The sequence below is a fragment of the Doryrhamphus excisus genome, chromosome 5, assembly GCF_030265055.1.
Source record: "Doryrhamphus excisus isolate RoL2022-K1 chromosome 5, RoL_Dexc_1.0, whole genome shotgun sequence".
NCBI lineage: Eukaryota > Metazoa > Chordata > Actinopteri > Syngnathiformes > Syngnathidae > Doryrhamphus > Doryrhamphus excisus.
The window spans coordinates 11726838-11745403 of record NC_080470.1 but is presented as its reverse complement, the minus strand read 5'-3'; the positions used below and the strand labels follow the sequence as shown (position 1 = coordinate 11745403).

Sequence of the window (18566 nt, the reverse complement as noted above, 5' to 3'; positions counted from 1 at the left end):
ACATACACAAAACAGCTTCACAGCTCTCCATTTTGTTGCATTTTCAGTTTGGAGCTCAGATACATAAATGGATATTATCAGTTTCTCAATAGTATCTCAAATTGAGGGGGCGTGAAAAATTTTTGGCAGCGTCATAGCACTGGTTTATTTGGTCTCAAAAAATGTCGACAATATCTTTGAGGGTCAATTGTGTCACAATAAATATTTAAAAGCGCACCTGCATTGTTTTTTTACTCAGTTAAAACAGTTTTTCTATCTAATCGTATTTTTTCGCTGCACTTTTCTTCAAATGAATGTTAAAATCTCAGCCGGTGCCATTCTTCTGGACTTGGGTGGGTGAGTGTCCTGTGACACCCCTGGTATTATAGTATTATTCTACCAGCTTCACTTGAGGCAATGAATATGTAAACAGAAATGCTATGGACACATTTTCAGACATTTCAGAATTATTTTTTACTTTAAATTTACTTCATTAAAACTAGATTTAACTTTTTTTAAACTCAATTTGAACTCGCACCATATTCAATTTTGAAGGGATTTGTTGATGAAACCATTGTGGCCATCACTCTGATAGTAACACCTCAAAGAGGTCAGTGAGCAGGGAGGGGGCAATGGAGGGATGGGGCGGGGGGCCTGTAGAAACATATTTATGCTCTTCCCACTGCTCCCCCTCATGGAAAGAAGCCATGAGAAAGGTGCTTACTTAGAGCAGATAAAGAGCAAGATGAGAGGCAGCGGACCTGGATTAGGGAAGGGAGACGATCACGGCCAGAAAAGGCAGGCAGTGAAGAGCGGGGGGGGTGACGTGTGTGTGTGTGTGTGTGCACACGGAGGACAGCGAGGCCGGGTGCCGGTGTCTGGGCCGCTTGGATATGGGGGGAATATTAATCTGGGTTTAGTGTGAGCAGGACCCCACAAACGGCTCAAGCAAACAGAGCTTAGACGGGGCCAAGCCTCCAAGAAAGTCCTAAATCTTCACATTAGCTCCCCGCGTTTCTTCTGCTCAACCCATAAGCTCTTTTTCTAAAGGACAGCACAAACAAACCACCACCACCCCTCACTCAACACACACCTCCCATGGTACCTCTTGCCACTACCTCACTTTTTTCACAAATACACACACACTCAAAATCAAGACAGCTTTGCGATTGCAGGAAATGTATAAACCCAAGGCCTGAGTGGATCGGCAAAGATTAGAAGGGTCCCCCTCTTAAAGTGACAGGATGCCCTCCAATTGTGTTGCTCATTCTCCACTATGGCCTACTTCTGTGTCAGCGAAGAAAGAGAAACATTTTAAAAGGACCTGAGCTGCTGTCTCGATAACCTCAACAAGCCATATAGGAGAAAAGTGGCAAAAATGTAATGATTGATGAAGGGGAGGGAGGAAGGTATATTGATTCAGCATTCCATGACACAAATGTGTAGCAGTGATGCATTTAGTTGGAAATTGGGGAAAAAGTTAGCACTACATTGCCATCATCTCTTTTTTTGGAGCAACAATATGGAGCATCACGTGCAATTCCCTACAAAAAAAATGTGCTGAAGGCCAATGAATACAGTCTTAACTGCTGTCCAAAAATGGCTCTTAGGACACATTTTGGATACACATGATTTACACTATGTGACACACAATCTTATAATTGAATGAATAGTCAAAGTCAATACATTTATACCCTTTAACAAACCATAGCCTGCAAAAAACATGGCCGACACCCCACAAATATGGCCGACCCTTTGGTTGTGCTATATTTTCCCATTGTCTCAAAAATTCATAATGTATGTTTCCATAAAGTTAATTAAAAAAATTATTTTTTTATGTTGTACAAGATTCTACTTTTATTAGTATTGATTATTTTACTTGCAAGCTTTTTTTATGCTTGTTTTTGGCCACACAACTCGATGACTGCTAAAACCAACACAAACGTAATGCATCATTTTCCCCAAGCTCCCCAAGTTCATCCGAGTGATGCGTTCACTTCATCTTTGAGTGTAGAAAAAAACAGACACACAGAAACAATTGTGCTGATAGCGGAGAAGGTGATAAGTGTGGGTGCAGGCGACCTCGATGTGCATCTCACAGTTGAATTCCCTCAGGGTAGAGTAGCTCGCAGCCCCCCCTTCCTCATCCCTCCTCCCTCCTACACCCCCATCAGCAACACACGCACAGACATACTGTGTGAACGCTGCGGGGAAATAGCCCTCATTTATTATGGCCATGCCGCCTCGTCTCGTCCCCTCGGTTCAGCGGGTGGGCCGCCAAAGCACGTCTTCCCGCTTGTAGGTGTCACACAATTACCCCTTAACTGCTCAAACAAATAGAGCGACCCGGCGAGTGACATCAAATCAAAACTGTCACAGGTGATTGAGTTGAGTCATCAAGGCAGACCGCCCGCTACCTGTCACAGGAGCTCTCTCTTTATAACACAGCCCTAATAATGTACAACCCACAGCCCTTTTTTTCCCCCTCCCGCTCTCACAGAAGTTGGGCACAGAGTGCTTCGTGCCCTCCTTTTCAGAACCGTCTGTCTCTCTGGGGACTGGAGAGAAACGCCTGCGAATGGTTTGCAATGATGAGTGGAAATGATAGAAGCAGAGATTGAAATTTCTATCCTCCCTGAACCATGCCGACGCTCTTTGCTCCTCCAAAAGACACTTTGGAGGCCTGAGTGAGCTTGGCACTTTGTATGATTGGCCTGAACTTGAAGAGAACTTCTCAACATTTCTGTAGGGAGTGAGAGCCTCCAGCTGTTCACATGAACTGGCCAAAAAATTGTAAACACCACTAGCAAATATGCAGACTTACAATCTCAGGCATTTAATGCAAGTAGTAATGGTAGTAAATGCTACAAAAGTACATATTCCAATTTTTTTTTGTTTTAGTCTTTACATCGAAACAATTAAATATTTTTCAAGGTACAAAAATGTAGTCGTGCAAACTAGTGGCCAAAACTAGCCACGAATACATGGACCCAAATATTCCGCTTGCACTCGGTTTATTTGCTCAAACGGAAAGAATTTATCCTCATTCTGAAAGAAAAGTGCCAATCTGAATGGACATATAATCGGATTCACAGGGGTGGAATATTCCTTTCCCCAATACGATTAAGGTATCTCGTACCCACTCAAACGGAAAGGTGTCAGGGTGCGTTCTTCTTCTGTTGTTTATTGGCGGTTGGCAAGCTTTCGGTGTGCATTACCGCCATCTGTGGAGCAGACTCTAAACCCTTCTATACTTTATTCATAAGTCAAATTTTTCTTAAAAAAAAAAAAGAAAATATGTATCTATACAAAACATGTCCCGAATTTAATTATAAAATATTAGCAAGATTGAATTTGATCTGTTTAAATGTATCCCAGATGTGCTTTTTCAGTGCACGCTCAGATATGACGTATCACGCAGCTCGATACATTCTTCAGTTTTAAAAATGGACGCCAGCATTCAGCACTGGACTGCTGCGGAAAGTTTGTTTTTTATCTAAACTAAATTTCAAGACTGGAACGGACAAAAACTCACAATACGAAGTTATTCCAACAAGTGGAAGAAAAACTTATCACGTGATGTTGATGTTTACGCTTTACTGCACATGCCACCATTGACTATTCTGTTTGATTATAGCAGCGCATGTAGACAAAAGATTGGAATATTCCTTTCCATGTATACCATTGTTTTCGGAAAGATTCCATTCAGAAAGAGGAATAACTCCTCATGTAAACGTGGCTATTGTTTGTCAATCGTGTAAAAGGCCCTTTTAAGTGACCAGAAGAGGACAGACATCCGCCAAGGCAAAACAATCCTAATTTGTATCAGTGGCTATTCATTCATTTATTTTATTTCAATATTAATTGAAGAAATTGTTGATTAATACACCAAAGTGTAGACAAAAAAATCCTGGAAAGGTTTCTGGACGGATCTGCACCAAACTTGAAGAGGTTCTTCTTACAGGAATTAGTTCTGTCGTTTTTCTTCACGAGGAAACTAAATGATGGATGAAAACAAGACCTTATTTTTGGAGGCAAACAGTTGCGGTTTTGTTTATTATTGATTATGTTTATTCTGAGATTTTGAATAATAATAATCATACTTGTAGACTCATCTTGTATATGGTTTTGTGTATATTTATTGTATTGGTAAATGTTCTTTTACTTGCAGGATAATCATTTTAAAAACTATTAGAAAAGGCAAACGTAATAAATTATAATCCAAGGTCCCTTGGTAGAGGAAACACACAAAAAAGGACACACGGTGCAACAACAAAGACATGAAAACAAAGGGTTGAGCAGGGGACATTAGGGACACAATGGTGACGATGATGGTGATGATGTCGTCGGTGTCTGATGTAAATTGGAAAATGACACAAGCCAACAGACACGGCTGGTTGCTCACCACGGCAACGCGGCCGCCGCCTCCGCCACCGCCGTGACACTGACAAATGGAATATTTCAGAGGACTTAATCAGAGGAAATGGGGTTTGGTCTGCAGGTGACACCGGTCCCGCTTCGGTGATCGCAAAAAGAAAACGGATTGCCTGCTTTGACACCGTCTCTCTCGCTCTAGTTCCACCTCATGTGTGTCCCTCACCTTCAGATGCTTGGAGATATCACAACAAACACATTGGGACATTATTACACCTACAGGAAGTATAACATTTAAGTTTGAGTGTCCATGTGAATGTTTGTGAAATATACAGAAATATATGTGAAATATATACTGAATTTCAGGATATATAGGAAAGATACAAAGTTGGGCTTTGAGTTTTGGCTCCGTCTGGTGAGAGGAAGACACAGTGAGACACAGTGAGAGGAAGATTGTACACCTTCAAAGATACAGGACATGTGTTGTGTGTATTCCCAGAATTTTGTCATTGACAATTATGCCTTAGGTAGTAAGAATATTTTAGAAAAATTGTGAAAAACAACCTGCAATTTCATCAAAAGAGAGAAAAAATTCCAGGATTTGCGGAAAGGTTATGATAGGTATAAAATATATACAGTATACAAAAGTACATTGAAACAGTATTGGATTGCTATATCACTAAAACTGTCATAAAAATCATTGTAGAATTGTTTTTCTACTGTTAATTTTGAGTTAAATATTTTCAGTAACAGCCAATTAAATGGTTTTTAGTGGTAATCAGTCAAGTACATTGTGTGTAATCTTGCAAACTAACAAAGAAGTCTGACAAAAAAAACTGTTGTTCCAGGCCTTTGTTCCTTCGCCTGGCACTGCTGCGCCATCACAACCTGCATGTGATGATGAGAGGTGCTGATTAGGTGCCTCAAGTCCAGTAGACTCGTATGAATCACGGCGCCGGGCTGCAGATCAATGATAATTACCACCTTGACATGAGTACGCTTATTACTGAACAGGATCAGGGACCGAGGGCCCGGGCTGCGCTGGCCTTAGGCCCCGATCGATAGTCCAGGAATAATGGCTCTCTGGGGCGCCCGGATTGGACTTTGCAGCTGAACAAGCCATAACGGCTGCATGCCTGACAGCTTAGGGTGGAGATACGCGTCCTAACGCTCCTTCTGCTTCCTCCAATGCCACCTCGCTTATGGCTCCTGCTTGCCTCGGTGCTCCATCTTGTTCATGGACGTTATGGGCTGGCGACACATTTACGCTTCAGGCCGTAAGATGTGTTAACAAGCAGTGAGTGGTTCTGGGAAGCGTGCGATGACAACACAATCTGTTTCTCTTAAGTGGACGAACATTTTGCCCAAGTTGGTGGACTCGCTTTAAAATCAGGGTCTATTTGTGTTGTCTGGTATCTTGTGAGGAGCAGACGAACTACATCATCAGTTGAATTACGGATTTTACACAAGTTCCAATGAGCTTCGCAAAACTGACACTTTTGTTCGTCACTGCAAAAGTACATCATAATACATCGTAATAACATGGTACAATGCGCAATTCTGCAGTTCTTTAGGTCACGTAGTGCTACTTTCTCCATGACATGTTCCACTCAGACTCAGAGATTTTATCTGAAAGTTGTATCTGTCACACAGTTTTGCAAATGGAGCCATTTCATTGAAGCCATGAGATGAACCCAATTTTTTTGTAATTTTATGAAATGTTCAAAATTAGCTGCGTGTATAATTTCTGAAAAACTATTTGCTAATGCACTACAACCTGTGCCAAAACACATGAATGGGTTTACTTTTCCACCACCTCTAGGAGTAAGTCTGGGGAATTCAAAACCAATATCTGTACCCTGTTCGATCTTCCTCATTTCCGTTAATGTGCCCAAATGCCCAAAGCAATGCCTTCTTCTAGCCAGCAAATCCGTCTCCCACACTGTCCGTGCCTCCATTTTTTTTCTAGATTATGCCTTCTTCCTGCTCTTTTTGCAGCTGCGGGATAATATAGACTTACTTTTCTTTTCTGCAATGAGAGCTTCTTCTCTTCAGTTCAACATTTTGTAGGTCTCTTGCAAATAGGAGAATTAATGAAGCTAGGGGTCACAGAAGGACCAAATAAAGCCATGACTGCTTCACGGATGCGGGAAGTGGTGGTGACAATGCATATTGTCGTAAACAGTACTTGACTTGGTGTAAATAAGTCATATGGGACTTTGGTCTTCATTAACTCGTGCAGTATGAGGAGTCATGTAAAAACAACATTGCTAAAACACAGTGTATGCTCAAGGAAAGGGGGGCCTTGTAACATGACCTGAGGATTGCCACCGAGCATGGAGATCAAACACACACAAACAAGACAGGAATAAGCACATCAAGGAGTAGAAGTGATGCTGATCCGTCTATGGCAGCTCTCGTCTTCTTTTCTCTTTGATTTTTTTCACCATTTCCCTCCTCCAGATCCCTTGTTTTTTTCCCCTCTTCTCTCCCTTTTTTATTTTTTAATCCGGTCACACCTGTAATCGGGCTGTGCGACAGGAAACTTCACAGAATCAATTAGTCGCCGCCTCATCCCGCAGCCAAGACGATTCCTCTCGACTTGAGCCGCAAACTCCTTCTATCAGGAGTCATTCTGGCTGCCTAACACCCAGACTCCTCTCTCCTGAGCCCGGATACGTTTGACTCTAAGCTTCTAAAACGTTGACAACCCAAAGCGCCTTTCTCTCGCAGCCAGCCCGAACCGCCTGCCTCACCCAGGCCTCCTTCCCCCTTGCCTCTCCCTCCCTTCCTCTCTTTAGAACTACCGTCACAGCTAAATAAGGACGGATTTGTTGTTGCTGTTGTGCTGCCTTGTGGTGTTTCGTCTACAATTAAATAAACACCATTTAAAAAAAACTAGACTGGATATCAGAGAAAGGCCAGTAACCTCTGAGTTTTTCCTAGTGTATTTTGTATTTCATACAGAGTAGTCAATGGCTTCTTTTACACAAACCCTCATCACATCGTGGAGAGGTGCATTTGATGCGGAGATCGATCTAGCCGCTTTTGCTCAGGTCTGCCGGTGAATCTTGGCAGCATGGTGCAAAGTGTCAGGAGGTCCACTGCCTGGGGGTGAAGGTGGGCTAGGAGCGACAGCGAAAGAGGGAGAGAGGCTGGCGGGGTGTGTGCCGAGGGAATTGTGGGGCTGTTCGGTTCTGAGACTGAAGAAGATGACTCTAGTGTGCAAGGAGGAAGATGAAGACGGTGATTACAGCGACTTTTCTGGTGGTCTACTGTTTAACTAGTCACATGCACAGTTTGGGTCTGTTGGGAACAAAACTCAAGATCCTTCGGTTTAACATCTTTCAATGTACTAAATACCCCATGTTACGACATGGACACATGAGGTACTAGACTATGGAAATGACCATACTTTCAGCACATTCTGCAACATTACAGCAGAAATTGATCATTGATTGTTGAGATGTTGTATTTTCTGTCATACCCCCCTTAAGGGGCAGATTTTTCTTCACATCTGCCTGATTTTTGAAATACTAGAGAAACTGATAATATTTATTCACATACAGTATCTGTACTGTACAGACTGAACTTGAAACGCAAGCTAGGAAAATGCAACAAAATGGAGAACGTGCAAGCATATCCAAAAGTCAAATTGCATTTTGAGTACTATAAATTTGTACATGTTGGCAGGTGTGCATTGAAATGAAAGCCTGCCATGTTGCCTGCACCCCCCGTCCCCCCCACCTCCCCCCGACAGTACCCCGCGTCCGTCCATTATTTGAGAAGCATTGATGTAGTGTGACAAGTGTTTGGTAGTTAACCCTTTAAGTGTTAAAATTACGACATTTGCTGAATATAATATTCAGCATTACTTAAATACTTTACAACACAAGATGGCACAAATGTGTAACTTTTCATCTAACCAATCCTCCCAAATGGTTCTTCCAACTGCCTGAACCGTTCGGGTGGCAACACCCTCAAGTTTAATAGTTCCGGGGTGAATTACTGTATGTACAAACCCCCTAGCACAGGGGTGCTCATTAAGTCGATCGCGAGCTACCGGTCGATCGCGGAGGTGGTACTGGTCGATCGCTGGTCGATCGCGGCGTGACATTAAAAAAATATCATCCCAGCATCAATGCCATCACTTGATTGATATACAGGGCAGCCATTCAGATGACAACAGAATGTTGCCCTTCGGGTGACCAATCAAATCAAACGACGTCTCTAAGTGCAGCAGAACTTACGATGTCAGCCTATCATCCATCCCCATTACTTGATTGACATACAGGACAACCAGTCAGATGACAACTGAATTTTGACCTTTAGGTCACCGCTCATGCGTAAACAACGATGCAAAGTGCTAAGCTAGACGGCGAATTGCGAGATTTTAAGCCCTCGCTAAAGTTTATGGTCACTAAAATGAGTGAAGGAGCTGGACCAAGTAAAAAGGCAAAAACTGGACCAAGTAAAAAGGCAAAAAACATATCACTTCCATACGGATATGGAATATTATACGGATATTATGATACGGATATTATCCATGACTGATAAACATTTGGAAGTGTGCTTGAGGCTGGCTATCAGCAGCTACTGTCCGGACTATGCATCCCTGGCTGGTTCAATTCAGTGCAAGTCATCAAAGTAAACTCAGGTAATTACAAAAAAATTTAATAGTTAATTATGTGTGTTTTGCAATATTGGCTCATTTTGTTATGTAAGGTACATCAACATACATTGTACGTACAAATAATCCTCAATACATTTGAAAATAAATAGATGTTTTGCATTTTTGTAGTGGGTAGATCATTTTGACTCGGTCATTTTAAAAGTAGCTCGCATGCTGAAAAAGTGTGAGCACCCCTGCCCTAGCACAACACAGTCTACAAAAAACGGAAGGCAACGGAAGTGACGGAACAGTGACTTTAGTTGAACTTTATTCTACTATTTAACAATACACTCACTGTATTTTTAATTAATCTTCCCCCACAATTCATCAAAGCACTCATCTTCTGTATCTGGCCAATTTCACCTTCTAAGATGCCAGGTTCCCTCTCATCATTGTCGGAGTCAGTGTCTTTGTCAGGTGGCTGTTCAGCAATGATTCCGGCTTTCGCCAAAGCTAGATACCTTAGCCCAAGAATCCACATTCATTCACATATGGTGGTGTAACTCGCCCGGCACATCTTAGTAAAGGTGTGTGTTTACGGCAATGTCCAGCCTTTGGAGTTATTTTATTAATCCTCCTAGAATGATGGCAAGCATCGAATTCATTTGCTTCACTTGGTTTTTCACAGTAGCGGAGAGATAGGTGCAATGTTATTTTAAAGCACTGAAGGGGTGGCAGATGTTAAGTGTACGTACATATTACATCATGTTCTCTCATTGGTTTATCATTGCCAGCATATGTGCTGTATGTATTACGTATTGTTGTCTGGTTTATCACTGCCAGCATACGGACTGTACGTATTACGTATTGTTCTCTGATTGGTTTGTCGCTCCCAGCGTACATATTACGTCCCTGTGTCAGCGGGAAATGATCGACCACTCAATCAAGCAGACATTTTTACAGATTGGCAGGTGCACCGGATTATAAGGCACCTTGTTGATTTTTGATCAAATTAAAGGTTTTTAAGTGTGCCTTACACTTTACTTTTTTCAACTGACTTTGTTTCCAATCCAATACTGATTAAAATTCAGGCTGGTATCGGCAATACAGATTCGATATTGTGCAAATTTTGAAATGTAGTGTATTTCATATCCTAGCATAAAGAATACAAGACATTTGATTAATTTATTAAATAAATGTTTTTATTTATATAGTATGGAAACTATCAATATTTTGATTTGAGAATCAATTTTAGAGCACAAAGAGAAGGTACATGTGGATATGTGAAAATGACGGAAGCAAATCACCCCGCATTCTGCACTTTGCTGCAGCGGCCATCAGCCGCCGCGTGTTCGCTTCCGTTGTCATTGGTGCTGGCTCCAGCAGGCCTCTCAAGTGGAGTCTGGAACAAACAGAACGTTATGGGGTCAGATTTAATCCACCGCCCTTTTCTTTTGTATTCAGATTAGAGACTAAGGAGGATTTAAACGAGCCTGGAGTCTCTTGTTAAAAGACGGTGTTCTCCACTTAACCTGCAATTTACCTGTCACTTAAGCTCCCCCCCCTTGCTGGAGCAATCATATAACACCTTGAATAAAGTAAGGGATTTTTTTTTCCTGCTTGTTTACAACTGTGAAAAAAGGTGTTGTGTTCACTTGAGCCACGTAAAGTACGGCTAATGTATGATAATGGTTGATTAAGCGTCATTATGATTTGAGCATTATTCCCTGTGAAGGTAAGGCACATGTTAAACATGAACAGGTCTGCAGCAGATGTTGTTTACTTTCTCAGTCCAAAGGACCAAGCTGAGTCACAGCCAAAGCTCTTTTTCTTTCTTTCTTTTGAAGACAGATGCCGAGCAAACAAGCGCACTGCTCTCGATGGAGCTTTGCACCAGACTCTGATATGTCCCTTAATCTCCACTAAACTATCCCACTGGTTTTAACAGCAGTACGCATTAGCCTATGTCTTAAAACTTAAGAGTTTATCGTTAACGCTAAATTTAGACACCCTGCCTTAAGACTGCAGGCAGCTTGGAAGCGGTATGCGCTGAACATATATATACAGCGTGCTAAATCGTAAACATTCTCAAACATAACAAAGGATGTGAAACTCCCTATTGTTTTTCTTATAAAGAAATTGTGCATTTTCTGTTTTAAAGATTTTCAACAAGCTTCAGTCTTAAAAGGAAGTTGAATGTTTGAAGGTCATTGTTATCTATTTTGTTAGCTAGTTACCTTGCTAATGCTAAGGTTAAGCAATTTGCTCATTAAATGATTAAAATCTATTAGTGGGTTACCTGGGTATATTATATCTATTATCTAGTTACTTAGCATCCTTGCTAATGCTAAAGCTAGCTGAGTGAAAGAAATTACTAGCCAGCTAACCGGGTATAGTCTATCCATCTATCTTGTTTGCTGGCTACCATTCCAATGCTAAAGCTCGCTGTGTGAAAGAAATTACTAACAAGCTAACCGGGTATAGTCTATCCATCTATCTTGTTTGCTAGTTACCATTCTAATGCTAAAGCTAGCTCCTGTATATTGTTGGTGAAATAAATTACTTACTAACAAGTTATCTATGTATAATATACTCATTGTAAATCATTAATAACCATCTGTAAACAATAACTCTTTATCTGGAAGCTCACTATTTGGCTCGTTAAAACCTTCAGCCAAGGTAGCAGAGCTAAATGTGGGCTCACTATTTGGCAAGTACATTTTCTAAAGTGTGGGCCCTAAAGAGGATCTCTGTCACCTGTACTTTATTTTTAGAACATCATCATCTCATCCGTTCTCAAGCACAAGGACCACATCCTCTGTCTTCATTCTGGAGCGGTCCACCTGTCAAAAAGAGTCTCCCGGTGGGCTTTGGGGGTAAACTCCGAACTTAAAAGCCATTACGGAGCTATAATGCAGCCTAACCACCTCATTTACCTAAGTGTCAGCACTGCCCCGTCCCCCATCTCCCCCAGGCACAACCAGGATAGGACAATCCAATCTGAGGAAATATGACAGTAGAGGGTATTTCATTCAACATATCCACTCTATTAGTGGGACAGGTGCAGTCAAAAAGTGGCCACATTTTGATGGTGGGCAGGGAGACCAGGGGACTGTTCCAGCCCGAAACAATTTAAAGGAGTTGGTGTGTAAAGATTGATTATGTGCATACAGATCCAAACATGTAGGACTGAGGACTGATCAATTGGAATCCCAACTATCTCTGATTCTCATTTTCTTTTGTTAGCAGGATGACACAAAACCTACACAGACGTTTTGCAGAAGGATTTTAGGATTTCTGTTATTGAGTTAAACTACTTGACTTGCGTTGTGTTTTAAAGTCATATTTGTTGTCATTGTTGCCAACTTGGGGATTTTGTCAGTAAATCTGGTGACATTCCAAACCCTATTGGGGACATTATCTCAAATCTAGCGACTTTTCTGATGAGTTTTCTGCTATTTGGGGATTTAATAGTGAAAGCATGTATTGGTTGTGCAGTTTGTGTTCTCACTGAGCAGCAGCGGGGTGTAAAATACATTTTACATAATATTCTCTGTCTTTTCCTACAGCATCTCCATCCATCCATTTTCTGTTACATCATATGCAAATAATACTGATGATGTAATCTAGTGACTTCTAGGACAGCCAATACTTTTCTTACTGAGGAGTTGGCAACAGTTGATTGTGGATGCTTCCCTATTAGTTGACTGTTGCTGCTGCCTCATTCTTGTCAGACCGCACTCCGCTGATTGCAGAATATATGTTGGCAGTGTCACTTGTTAATTTTGTTAGCTTTTGTTAACAGTTTAACCTCAAGGCCCTCAATCAAGGTAGTCCATTGCCGTATGTTGCCCTGTTCTTGACAGAGCACCCACTGATGATTGCAGAATATGCCCCATTCCACCCTACTTTACACTGTAATGGAACATTCCCTTTATTCTCTTGTGTTTTCCCCTATTGAGTTGCCTGCATGTTTAGAATGACACATGCTACATTACCCTATGCATTGAGACATTTACTTAAGTGTGTGTGTGTGTGTGTGTGTATCTCCCCGGGCCTCCCCACATCTCCCTGAGTGTACCTTTCTGTGAAATGATATGGTAAATATGGAAAGGGGCCCCCAGGGCACAAAAGGCCCGGCCCCCTCTTTAGGAGTGGATAATTGACTCTTTTTCCTGCTTGATAATTCATTGCTTGCATATGCCAGCTAATACATCAGATGAAAAGTGCCCCCCACCTTCCTTCCACCACCGCAGCCCAATGTGGATGACAAATGGGGCCACTTCTATATCCATGAATGAATGATGTCTTCTAAATACCTTGAGCAGAGGCTGAACTGTCACCGGGCTAATCTGGGACAAAATATGACCAGCTCTGTGTTACAAAAGCCCTGCTAGATAGAGAATGAGGCGAGAAATGAACGCACATTAACTTAGTGTCTGATTCAGCTTTGGTGGACATTTGCACATTTATCAAATGATGGAAATACCACACCCCACCCCCTTTTTTTTCTTCCCACATACACAACCCGTCTGTCATTTTAATACTTGCATTGAAATAGATGGGGATTATTGCGGCAGGACAGAGATATCATTTGTTTTACAACAGCAGAGTCAGCACTCACAACGATCATTAGGGAATTAGGAAAGACTGAAAAGAAGGATCAAATTAATGGCACTTCATTTCTAACATATTAAATGCTTCCTCTCACTAATGTATGTCACACACACTAAATCTTTCCACTTTTTGTGTTCACAGAAGGAGGTCAAATGCCTTTTTGACCTTGCAATTGTTCTCTTATGGAATATTTGAAAATGAAATGCATTTTAAATGCAATTACTTAAAGTGTTTCAGGACAATATGGATGTCCCTATGAGCTGTTGTGTGCACATAGTGCACTTTTCCTTGATAGAAAACAGCCAGTGTGTGCCATACATTTAAGGCCTCATTCTGCTAGCTTAATTGGCACCTCTAAATTGTCTGTATTGGTCTGTCTGTATTTGGTCTGTCTGTATATATGTACTGTATACAGTACATATATACAAAAAGCCATTCACGCTGACTTATAAGTCAGCGTGAATGGCTTTTTGTCTATATGTGCCCTGCGATTGGCTGGCAACCAGTCCTGGCCTAAAAACAGCTGGGATAGTCTCCAGCATACCCCCGTCACTCTCATAAGGGGTATAGAAAATGGACGGATGGATTTTTGCGTATGTTTTAACAATTGTATGGCGTGGTGTTTGGAAACGTATTACAGTCATGGAATTACACCCCAACAATCCATACTTAAACTCAATTCTGAAGTCGCAAATATATTTTAAAATCAGTCCTAGTAATCTCTGTGTCGATATGAAAGCAAAGTAATATGTGAAACGAACTCAAGTACTAAACTAAACTGTCCGTACATCTGTCACAAGAGGAAGGCAGACTTGAATGCAACGGCCAAAGACTGGTGTGGATAAATCGTCTGAATGACGACACTGACCTCTCGTGGCACAAATTAGGACAGCACTGACAACATGCTTATGCTTTTCTCCACTAGAGGGAGACATACACATTGTCAGGTGATCATGTAGCCAAAACTGGCCAAAACTGTGTCTTCAAACCTGCTACTGGCTACGACTATTAATACTAGTAATAATAATATTATTTTTATAAAGTAATAATGATCTTATTTACTTTCAATTTATTTCATAATGGTACAGTCATTCTTTTTTTTTTTTTTTTTTTTTGTCCCGTCCAGCCATTGGGGCAGATAGTATTGTTGATCTAAATGCCCTTACATGCTAGACAGATTTGCTCTGTGTCAGGAAAGGTGTTGGCTACAACTTCCCTGTACCATGAAATTTTATTTGCCGTTATTTCATGTTTTTGTTATGCCATTTGGAGCGACTTGACCGGAGCAAGAAGAAGAACAGAAAAGAAGAAGAGAGAAGAGAAAGGTGGGGTCGGGGGGAGGGGGGGGCAGTAGAGGGAGAGACAAAAACAGCAGCAACAAGAATTCCCAAAACAACATCAGTGACAAACAGAACAGTTAAATGTCAATGATGGCTAAGGGTCACACTGGAGATGATATCAGTGAAATGAAACAGTCCAACTTACCAGTAGCAATAGTAACGATGAAGACATGACCCATGATAGTAAACACAATTGCAACCATACAGTTACAGTAATTAAAATCTCACTGCTTGACATCATTATTACTGTAATAATAGCATACAAATACTATATAAACATCAGGGATAAGATAGTAGATTGTATAGAGAAGCACCCATGTGCTGTGAGTGCCCATATGGAGGTGTGTTGTGTATGTGAATGCAAGTGTGTGAATGTGTAATTGTCACTGAGAATGACAAAAGGAGAGAGACTGCCTTCTACCACCCAGCAACCCCGCCCCGCGCAGCCAGGTCAAGCCCCCACCGCCAGAGATCCTCCGGCCCCGTGGGTGTGGGCAAGGCCAGGGCCGACTCCCCAAGACCCGCCCCCGAAGCAACTCCCCGAAGAGACCAGCAAGAGGCCATGGAGGAGCAATCCCAACCGGCAACAGGGTGCCAGCAGGCCGGAGGACAGCCGCACCCCCGAGACCAGTGGGAGACCATACCCCACTAGGGCAGAAGGGCATCGAAGGCCACACACCCGTGGGCACAGGGGCGCCCCCGCCGGCCGGAAGGGAGCCCGCCCACGGCCGGAGGCACCGCCTCCCGCCCCCCACACACCCCCAGGAAGCAGAACCAGGTCCGCCCCAGGTAACCCCAGGCCTGACCACCGACATAGGACCGCCCCGGCCAGGACAGAAGAGGCCCAGGCACACTGCCCCATGGAGGACCGGGCGGTAGAGATGGAACGCCCTACGCCAGACCCCCGCAGAGGCCCCCCCCCCCCCCCCCCCGTATATCCACATGGCCATATACCCACATACACACCCACACACCAGACCCACAACCAGGCCCCGAGCCCAGGGAGGTGCGGACCGCCAAGGCATAGCACCCCCAGACTCCCCTCAACCACGGCATCAGGGCTACGGCAGTGTGGCAGACAAAGGAGCGGGTGAGGGGAGGAGGCCCGCACATGAGCAAGCGGAGGGGGCGAGCAGGCGAGTGGTGAGGCGCTCCACTGCGCCGGCCGACACCCGCCGGGCAGCTCACCCCCGTGAGGGAGAGCCATAGCTCCAAGTCACGGGGAGGCCAGCCCCCCCCCGCCCCCAGAACCAGCAGCGCTCCACCCACGTACCGGAGAACCATCCCCAACGAGCCCTAAGGCAAGACTGGGGATGGGCAAAGACAGGGACAGCGATGCGGCAGAGCATAGGACCAGTGGCAGCAGACACCCAAACGCCCGGAAGAGCACCGCCCCCCCCCAGCAGGCCCCACCCCGAGGAGCATGCTCCCCATCCCCACACGCCACCCAGGCCCCCGTCCCCATGAGCAAGATCAGGCCCCCTCCCAACACACAGCCCGGTCCCCGCAGCAGCCACCACAGCGCAACAACCCCAAGCCACCACCGTAGACTTCCAGCCCCCAGCAGCGCGGACCCCACCGCCTGGAGGCCGGTGAACGCCCCCCCAAGGGCACGTTGGCGCCCGCGACCCGGGACAGACCCAGGGAGGTAGCGCCAATCATGACACCAGGGCAAGCCCCGGCGTCAGCTGGTTCCAGTGGGACCCCCAGGAAGGCCAGGCAGACCAGACCAAAATATCCTGCAGCCCAGGGCACCCCGAGCGAGCCGCCAAGCCCCAGCAGCCAGCGGGCCAACCGCGGGGGTAGGCAGTAGGCTCTCCGGTCCAGCCCGCTACACCTGTGTGTGAAGATGGTATTGTGTAGATTGTGCAATTAAAAATAGGCCTGCCCCATAGGGCTGACCTATGTGTGTGGTGTATGTGTATGTGTGTGTGTGTGTGTGTGTGTGTGGAGGGAAGCTGAGCAATGGTGGGTCCCATGCCTGCCCAGATCCCCCCCAGACCTGAGTGTCTAAGGTGCGGTTAAAATTGAAGGATGACCAAGCCAGAAGAATGCCGAGGACAAAAGGGCATCCGCAAGGAAACCCTTCGCCCCCGGCAAAACCAGTTGCAGGCCACCCCCCAAAGTCCTACATGTATGTGAGGTGGTGCAGTGCAGCAGGGAGGATCGGGGCCCCACACACGCCCACCCCGCACTACCGGCCAACCGAGCCGGGCAAGCCAGCCGCCCGGAGCAACCACGAGCCCCACCCAGCCCATCGTGGCGGCCAGTCCGGCCTGCCAGCTCCCCCCCGGAGGGCCCCACCAGAGATTGTGCCAGCTACGCCACCCCCGGACCACCAGGAGCCGCGGACAAACCACACGCCCCGAGGCAGCTCCTACAACCACCAGAACAGCAGGGACCGCGCCCCGGCAACACATCCGTCACCATGGCAGCCCAGGGAGTGACACCACAGAGACCGCAGGAGAACCGGGACCCGCATGGGGAAAAGCCCAACCCCGCCCCCCGGGCACGTGAGCCAAGAGTGCCAGGGCGGGACAGAGACACACACACCAGGCAGCAGAGCCCACCAGGTAGACGACACCCCAACAGCCGCAAAAAGTGAATGCCCCCCCAGTCCCACCCTCCACCACAGCGCCGACTCGTCTCCACCACATCTCCCATCCACCCACGGACCCGCCGAGTAGGACACCCCGGAGGCGGGAAGACCGCCACCAGACCGGAGACAGAAGGGGCCAACCAGACACCGCCGTATGAGCTTACCAGGCGCCCCACCCGGGGCCATACACCTACCATACACAAAAATTAAAATTGAGAATAAAAATAATAAATAAAAAATAAAAATAAAGTAAATTAATTGATAATAATAATAATAATAATAATAGTAATCATAATAATAATAACAATAATAACAATAACAATAATAGTAATAATAATAATAATATTTATTGATAATAGTTATGGATAATAGTTATGTATGTATAATAATGATAGTACTATTGATACTTAATATATAATAATTTATATATAATATATTTTCTAATAATTTAGATCTTTTAGCTATTTTAGATATGATAATAATAAATATATACATGCATACCTACACACACACATATATAGCCATATACGTACATACCTAGGGGGGAAGGCTCTGCAAGGGCAGTGGGGTATAACCACCCGTGCCCACACCAAGGGCAGGGCCAAAGCCTCCCATGCCCACATGCACCCCACGGTCCCACACAGTAGCCAGGCCAGAGCACCCAGGGCAAACCCGGCCCACCCCCAGGGGCGAGGGAGGCCGCGGAGGTACAGTCATTCTTATTTTTTGTACACAAGGTGGAGGCCTGCCATCTATCTACCCATCTTCTGCCGCTCATCCATCCCCGGCCACTTTGTCCAGCTACTCCTGGTGGAACATGAGGCGTTCATAGGCCAGTTGTGAGAGACAGTCTCCCCAATGTGTCCCGGGTCTTCCCCCAGACTGGTCAGATGTGCCCTGAACACTTCCCTAGGGATTCTGAGTTGTTTTGGGGACTAGCCAGCTCACCCACTCCTGCCGCTGTCTGTGAGCTTCATGCTGTGATTGGCAGGTAAGATGAACCTTGATTAGCTTTTAAATCACAGTATGAAAGATTGGTGTTCAC

At 44.6% G+C, this 18566-nt stretch overlaps 1 long non-coding RNA gene across 1 annotated transcript in view; it reads left to right on the top strand.

Moving 5' to 3' along the window:
- The window catches only part of LOC131129238 (uncharacterized), a 38820-nt gene that overhangs the window by 17999 nt on the left and 2255 nt on the right, over nt 1-18566 (top strand). The window contains exon 5 of the long non-coding RNA XR_009129791.1: nt 18259-18512. This is a non-coding gene — a long non-coding RNA (uncharacterized LOC131129238). The remainder of the gene's footprint in view (nt 1-18258; nt 18513-18566) is intronic.